An 8,593-nucleotide genomic window follows, 5' to 3' on the forward strand; every position below is an offset into this window, starting at 1 on the left:
GAGACAAAAAACGAAAATAGTTAAGCACTAATCTGCACACTACATAGGGGTTGAAAGACATAGAAAGTTTGTGTGAGCTCACGTATGTGTGTGTTTCCAACCATTCTTGAAAAACAATGGACAACAGAGATGAATAAATGTCCCTGTATATCCCATAAATATTCCTCAAATATTTATCATGCAACTCCAGCTCTGCTCTAAGACCTGGGGACACAGTCATGAAAACAAAGACAAGGTCTCTGCTTTTAAGGAGCAGATATTCTAATGCAGAAATGAGAAAATAAATATGTAAACAAACATTATATTAATGAACAGTGATCAAATAGTGATTAATGAATAGTGATCCCAGCTAAAAAGAAAACAGGACACAGTAAAGGTCTGAGTGACAAATGGGATATATTTTAACTTGGATGAACCAGGAAATATAGAACAATGAGTTGAGATCCAAATGACACAAAGGAGCTAGCCACAGGAAGTGTGGGAAGAGTGTTCCCGCCCAAGGTATCAGCATGTATACAAAAATGTCCTTGGAGCTCTTCCCTCCAGCCCCTGCTCTCAAATCTCTGACCCAGCTAGGTGGGGACATAATCTAGGACTTGTGTCTCCCAAAACTCATTCTAAATCTTTGTTCAGTGACTAAATTATTCAAGCTTGAGAAATTAAAAACATATGCTAACAAGATCTTCCCACCATCTACAGAGAGATCATCTTAAAAGCATCATGAAATAGTAACACTGAAATTCTAAAAAACTTCTGTTCTAACATTTTAATCAATTTTATATCAAACTCCTTTGTTGAATTTATATACCCATTTGACATAGAGTACCTAATTACACTCTGTTCCAGCTGATTTCTTCTCTTTATCTCTTTTTTCCCCTCAATTTAACACCAATCATAATCTATGTAGGCTTTTAGTTCGCTTTTCAAAATTAATTTCTTGAGCTATTTAAAGGAATTATCCAGTGCTAGAGTTCTCGACACTGGTCACACATTAGAATCACTTAAGGAACTTTTTTTTTTAAGATTTTATTTATTTATTTGACACACAGAGAGATCACAAGTAGGCAGAGAGGGAGGGAATCATGCTCCATGCTGAGCAGAGTGTCCCATGCAGGGCTCGATCCCAGGACCCTAAGACCATGACCTGAGCTGAAGACAGAAGCTTAACCCTCTGAGCCACTAAGGCAGCCCCTCACCTGAGGAACTTAAAAACAAAAAGCCCAAAGGGCACCTGGCTCATTCAGTCACTGGAGCATGCAGGTCTTGATCTCAGGGTTGTGAGTTCAAGTCCCATGTTGGGTATAGAGATTACTTAAAAAAAAAAAAAAAGAAAGAGCCCAAGCCCCAGTTTGTGATTAATTGGTTTAAATGTTTCAAGAAATTTGATGCTAAATGTTGTAAGACTAGTTAAATAACAAAAAGATATATTTACATAATACTTCTTGCTCTCAAATTTTGAACAAAGAACTTACTAATAATCAATAACTTAGTAGGCCAACATTTTATTTAAATAAGTTTTATGGTACTACAAAGAGTGAATTAGAAAATCAAAAGCAAGGAGAAATGGGCATGGTGTGAACATGGGGAAGCAAGAGAAAGCAAGAAAGTATGTGACCGGGAAGCGAATGCTTAGCTCTGAGATCCTTCTCTGAGAGAAGGACAGATTAAAACCTAAAAAGAAAGAAAAGAAGGATCCCATGCACTCAAGGAAAGAGAAGTCCCCCAACATCCCTCCTGCTTTTTCCAATCTAAACACACAGTTGGGCCGACTTACCACATCCTGGTTGGTACCGACTTTATCAACTTTTCTATTTAAGCCAAACTTGACCGGTCAATGATGGACGGGCTGTGTGCCAAGTGTACCAGTTGTACAACTGACTGTGTAATGGCTGAAACTGAGAAACTGGGGTGAAAGTATCAAGAGGCTCTAAGGATTGCAAAAGAGCCAATATTCAAACAATTACCACGTACACACAAGACAAACTATGCAGATGACTGCTCAGTACGGAAGAAATTCAGAGTGTTACACTGTGGCATCAGCTGACCCAGACCCAGAAGACTGCTGGAGTTCCCATCATGGACATCTCTAACCATATAGACGACACTGAGCGAATGCCAGATGATGATGGAGCCACTCACTCCTATATCTTAATAGAGTTCCTCAGCTCTCCTTTACCAACTTTTCCTGTTGCCAGTTCATACAAGCAATTCTCCTTACCCAGTTCCTCTGTTCTGAGCTATGGCTAAAGACACTCATTTTTTTATGTTTTGAAACTGATTATCTTGTACCATTTTACTTTTTGTTGCATCTTTTTATAAATCAGATGACTGCTCACAAGACAAAAAAAAAAAAAAAAGGAATGGAAAGGAAAGATCAAAAGGGAGGACAACAACAACAAAAAGACAGGTTTTTTTTGCCGGGGACCCTTCTTACAAGTGCCAATCAGATAAACTATATCTGATGTTACATCGTCATAACTCCTCTATCATCTGGGAAAGTAGTTCACATAAGAAAATTTCTCTATAAAATGAGTTCCACGTTTACATTCCATATTTGGCTAATTAGAATTTCATTACGATGTCTGTCTCAAACTGATGCGGAAGAGAATGGAATCTTGTCATCAAGACGTGACATTGAACTAAGAACCCACAGGGTAAGCACTCAGCTCCTGTGATAGGAAGACGGCTCCTGGGGATGGGCGGCCCTGGGCAACAGTGGCTGACATGCGGGCCTGTGGCTATCTGCTGTCTGTCACTCTTCCCTCTTCCTCCTCTGTCAGCTGCTATCTCCAGCCGCCGTCAACAAATTCCACCTCAAACAGCCATCACTTCCCTCTGGTCCCATTTACCGTAGCTAAGCTCCAGGCCAGGCATCCAGATCACCAACCCTGTGGAAACTTCTTCTAAGGTAAGAGGTGGCCCTATTGGTGAAATGCAGGTGCCAAGGCATGCGGACATTGTGCCATCTTCTGCGCTATTCTTAATGTTCTGATTGTCCCACTTCCCTCAGTTCCCACCTGTGGCCTCTGGAAAGGAACATATTACAGTAGGATTTCCAAGGACTGATGCGTGGGGGTCAGGAGATCTGGCCTGTGATTGGCCCCAACTAGCTGTGTGGCTTTAAAGGAAGTCACCACACCTCAGGCCTCAGTTTCCTTATCTGCAAGCCAGGATGGACTGGAGTCTTTTCAGAGGAGCCGGCAAAGATCACATAGATAAGCACCACCTCATTATACTAACAAGCAAACAGAAGGCCGGAGGCGAGTGATTTGCCCCAAGTCAGACATAAGCAGGCAGAGAGCAGAGCCGAGGATGGGACCCACATCTGCAGGTCACAGCTAATCAGCCAGCACAGTACAAACAGATCTGAGCAGCTGCTCATTCTTCCCCTTTTCCGTTTTGTCCATCAGAATGCATGCTCCCTGCAAACAAGGACACACAGGACCTGCTGCCTGTCTCAAAATTCCCAGTTCACCCAATTAGAACAGGGAGGAGCCTCAAGGACTTACCCCCCAACCCCCACACACGGTTCTTTTACCTATGGAACATGAGGGTACATACATTCACCGTCCAGAGGGCTCCTGCCTTCACTTCTCATGGAAAAGGTCTTCATGTGCCTACCTGGGGTGCCAACGAAGCCACAGGTTCCAGAGAGGAACTGACACAGAAAAGTTCGAAGGAGGCAGACTGGCTAAACACAGAAACAAACTGTCTACCAAGGAAAACTACCCCATGGGGGACTGATTCTCTTTGAAATACGTTCGAGTGCATGGGAAAATGGTTTTTCAAGAGCTGGTGGACTGACCAGTCACCTGGTACATACAAGATCACATCCGCATTCTGACAAGAGTGGCTTGCCTGCAGTGTAGACCAGGGGCCAGAAAGACAAGGAAGGCGCATGGAGACTGGGTGAGAAGCTTCTACGGTGTGATGGCAAGGGCGCACTGCAAAGGTACGAGAAGAGATGGAAAGAAGTATATGGACTCAAGAGGTTTAGGAAGCGAAATCCACAGGACTTGGTGTGACAGACTAGATTTTGGAAAGGTGACAGAGTAGGGGTTGACTTCTGGTTTTCCGACTCCAGGCTAAACGGATGAAGTGTTTACTGAGAGAGGCAATAGAATAAGAAAGGTGGTTTTCAGTGGAGGAGGTGCTCATGAATTCCGTCTTGAACCTGATGAGTCTGAGGGGCCACAGACACATCCGAGAAGAAAGGTCAGCAAGTCCGATACACAGAACTGGTGCTCAGGAGGCGTGTGGGCCAGAGACAGGAATCTGCCTTACCTGCTGATAGGTGGTCATGAAGCTGCACAAAAGGTCATCTAGGGAAAGAAAGGAACACGGGGCTGAGCCCATAATCAGCATTCAGTGGCTACCAGGAGCATGACTTTGCACAGGAGACACATCAGAGAGGTAGAAGAAAGACAGGAAGCAATGCAGAGCATTTGGTCTACTGCGATGTCGAGTAAGGAGACAGAGAAAGGTCAGGTGCGCTGACTTAGAAACAGTTTTGGTAAGAACTCTTTAGTGGAACGACAGGGCCTGAAGGGTGGAAGGTGGGAAAGTCAAGTCAACCCCTGAGCACTGGCTGTGATGCGCGACAGTGACAGGGCAATACCTAGAGGTGGGGCAGTCAAGTGGGAGAGGATCAAACAGGAGCGCGTGATGGGAAGGAGTGCAGGGGAGAGGATCCTCGCAGGCTCCTGGAAGGGCGGGAGGGCATGGACTCCGAGCCAGAGTGGAGACTGAACCCGAGGAGGAAGGAGAGCCCCTCCCCGTACCAGGCGAGGAGGAGAAGGGGACAAATACAAGAATGGGATCATGATCAGCAGGATGGAGGAGGTCCCGTGGGATGGCTGCTAATTTTTCTGTACAACTGGAGATGAAGTCATATGTTGAGATGGAAGAGGAAGGCTACATGTGATGTCAATAGCACACCCATGTAAATGGTCTAATTTATCTGTTATGCCACTTTCTCCCCCTACTACCAATACCTTATGTCCTGCTCATCTATTATTTGGCTGTCAACCCAAAGGATTTTCTTATTTCTAAGCCGACAAAGTATGATGTTGCCAGTGCCTCTACCCCAGGTGACCCTTCCCCAACTGCCATTCCTGCACTTTGATCACCTACCTCTTTTGCATACCTTTCCCCTTCTATTTCTCATTAGATCTCATAAACATGACTTTTAAAGTAGTCTCTTGCCACCAGTCAGCTCGAACTCAACAGATATGACCATGCAACTTCCTGCTGTAAACCTGACTGCAGCTCTACCATGAAGACTGCATCAACGTGGACCCCTCAATGTATGCAGTGTCCAAGGTGCAACCCGCAGCCTCACCCCATCTCCCTTTCTACCATCCCAGTCTCATTCCAAAATGTGCCAAACAAGACACCTATGTAGAAATACAACCCCGACAGCAAGCTCTCCACTCATTTCTGCCTCGGAACTGTAACTTAACATCTCTCTGACGGAAACACAAATTGCATATACCTTTATCTCCAGCTCCCACATAGAAGATCAATACCACTTTACACAGAACAGCTGTCCCATGTATTTTCCTTCTATGTATGAAGGGGTCACGTTCATTAACACTACAAATTGTACATTATATTCAGAAATGTCAGAGCCTTGAAAGAATATGGAATTGCTGGCATTCTAGCCACTTTCCCAGTTTGCTCTCTTCCTACCTCTAAGTCCTACTTTAGAACTGCTATTTTGAGATTTCTATTTTCCAAAGCTGCTTTGACCAAAGGCATTCTGTCAGCTCAGAGTGAGAAAGATGGCGGGGCGAGGAAGTGTGAGAAAATGCTAGTGTTAGGCCCAAAGAAAGCCTGACGAAGTCCAAAGACAGACAAGCTAAAGAGACTTCTGTGCTTTGAGATTCTTTAAGTCTGTGTGTGTGCCTTTTCTTCTTCCAATGACCTCTCTCCTCATCACATGTCCTTCGTTAACAAAAGGTTTCTGGATCAGAGAATTCACTCTGTGCTCTCCTTCAGACACTCCATTCACTTTACACCTTTTATTACAGTAGCTTAACATCACCATACAAGAACAAGAGTACAATATACCTTCGTGTAGACATCCCTACATATTAAAAATGATATGGCCACACCGCAGAGGATCCAGACATAAGCACTTTTAAAGCCAGAGTTTGGGAGATGTGATCTGAATGAAAGTATCAAAAAGGAACTAGCTGGTTAACCCAAAAAAGAAAAAAACATATTGTGACTTGAAGCCATAAAAAAGTAAGAAATTCAAACTCTTTTCAGAATTTTAGGTACCTACAGAGCCACAACTTTTTAACACTGAAACCAGCTACTAAATCCCAATCCTTAGAAATTAAACATATACGTTTTGATACTTTAAGTACAGACCCAGAGGGATACAGAAAACAGATAAAGCTCCTCCTGGCTCTGATTCAAACCTTGGGACATTTTCAAGGCTATGTCTGATGAACCTTTCCTGTCAGTAAAGTCTTTTCAGTTTAAATTTCTATTCTGTAAGTTTATGTCCTACAGTTATCTGCTGCCAGCTTCAGGCTGACCTCACCAAGAGAAGTAGGGCAACTTTAGAAAAGGAGCTTGGTATGCTTTGTAGTACTGGACCAGAACCAGTAAGGACAGTACAGTCTTTCAGATTTCTCATTCCGGGAGCTTAAGATGAAAGTCAGGCATAAACGTTAGGTTAAGTGCCTTTTTTACCCGATTCCTCCTGGTAAGTACGTGTGTTCAGAGATGTGTTCAACGCACAGTCGCTCAGCTTCTAGGCACAAGGCACTGGGAGGCTTCTGTCAGGCCGGGGGAGCGGCGGGTCCTACAGGTCCGGGGCTTTTACATTTAGCTCAAAACCACTTGCCCTGAACTTTCAGGCCTTTTCATTCAATGTGCACGATTTCACAGGACTGCTTTCTCCAGGCTGCACCTAGCCCACCCGAGGCCAGAGAGACTCACTGCGAAGTGCAGTGAGGTCCCCGCCGAGGACCCGTCCGGGGCGGGGGACCCAGGAAGCCCGCAGGAGAAGCCCGAGGAGAGGCCCCGGAGGGCCAAGGAGGGCAGGCCACCCACGGCCCAGCTCCGGGGAGCAGAGCCCAGGCGCGCACCTTCATGAACTCGTCCTTGTCGAAGCAGAGCGTGTCCAGCCCCTTGGGCAGGTTCATCTTACTTCTCTCCATCCCGCCGGCCGCCGCCTCTCAGCACCAACACTCGAGCGAGGAGGAAAGGTAGGAGGCTGCGCTCCCCCGACGCTACCGGTGAAGCCACGGCGTTTCCACCGCACAGAAGGCACCGCTTCCTCCAACATGGCAGCGCGCCCCCGCCCCCGGCCAATGAAAGAGGACGCCGCAGGCCCGCCTCCGCCTGCCTCCGCCAAGAGAGGCGCGCGGGCCGCTGCCACCGAGCCAGCAGGTGGTCCTGCCCCCGAGCGGCGGAGGGCGACACTACAACCTCGCCTACGTTTCTGCAGGGCAGCCCCGCCGCTGTTGATGCCGGGTGAGCGGGAGAAGGGAGGGCGAGGAGGGTCAGGGGCGCTCCCTCCCCACCTCGTCCTTTCCCTTGGAAAATCGGCCTGCGAACCTCTTCCAGGACCTTCTCCCGAGATTGTCCCGCGGGAAGCATAGCCGTGGCGGGCTGCTGGCCCTTTACTTCTGCGGCCGGTTGTCCAGAGAGGGGGGCGCGTCCGGGTGTCAGGCCTCCGGTCCCGGGCGCCGCCGCTGCAGCCACCTGGGCGCGGAGGCCTCTGTGGGAACCCGGCTTCCGCCCTTAGCCCCGGCACCCACCCGCGAGCGTGGCTTCTCCCCCGCTGAGTTTGGCTCCAGGGATCTCTAGGGAGTAAGGTGGTCAGCTGTCAGCCTCGGGTCGTCTGGGCAGCTCCCAGCTCCACTTCAGCTCAGCTGCGGGGCGGCCACAAGTTTGGGTTCTCAGAGCTCTTAAAGAATCACTACGCTACCAGCCGGCCGACAAAACGCAGCTGACAAGTAGTTGTGCGAGCATGTTTATGTCCAGTCCGCTCTAGACTAATGGGCGGAATCGTGTGTTTGTGGCTAGCGTTGGTTCGATCGCCACACCTGCCCCCAATTTCCGAGACCCTCTCCTCCTCCTGCCATCCACCCCACATTTATTTTGAGATTTTTCTTTCCTCTTCCCTTGCTCTTTCTCCCACTGTCCTCCCCTTTAGTGGGAATGTCATGGTCAAATGATGATTCATTTCTCTTTTTTTTCTCCGTGAGACTCTGACAGCTCAAACCACAGATCTCACCCGTGCCCTTCAGGCTGCAGCTTTGCTGTAATAGCCCAGGACTGGGCTGCCCCTCCCAATGCTGTGATCTCCCAGAGATAGCAGGAGCAGTCCTTAGAAAGGGATGGGACACAGCAAGACAATGGCTTACTGTGAGTCTTGCATTTGAGTCACTCCAAATGGGAAACTGGTCACTTTTTTTTTTAAACGTGAGTACACGAACGCCTGGGTGGCTCACTTGGTTAAGCAGCTGCCTTCGGCTCAGGTCATGAACAGGGTCCTCAGATCGAGTCCCACATCAGGCTCCTTGCTCAGCAGGGAGCCTATTTCTCCCTCTGCCTTTGCCTGCCATTCTAT

The 8,593-nt window shown here is 47.4% G+C and overlaps 1 long non-coding RNA gene across 2 annotated transcripts in view; it reads right to left on the minus strand.

The window, feature by feature from the left end:
• Positions 1 to 7,236, minus strand: part of LOC123389093 — a 68,778-nt gene extending 61,542 nt beyond the window's left edge. For both annotated transcript variants that reach the window (XR_006603622.1, XR_006603626.1), the window contains exon 1: positions 7,104 to 7,236. This is a non-coding gene — a long non-coding RNA (uncharacterized LOC123389093). The remainder of the gene's footprint in view (positions 1 to 7,103) is intronic.
• Between the last annotated feature and the right edge of the window lie 1,357 nt (positions 7,237 to 8,593).

The sequence above is a fragment of the Mustela putorius genome, unplaced genomic scaffold, assembly GCF_011764305.1.
Source record: "Mustela putorius furo isolate JIRA1106 unplaced genomic scaffold, ASM1176430v1.1 tig00003944_pilon_pilon_pilon, whole genome shotgun sequence".
Classification (NCBI taxonomy): Eukaryota; Metazoa; Chordata; class Mammalia; order Carnivora; family Mustelidae; genus Mustela; species Mustela putorius.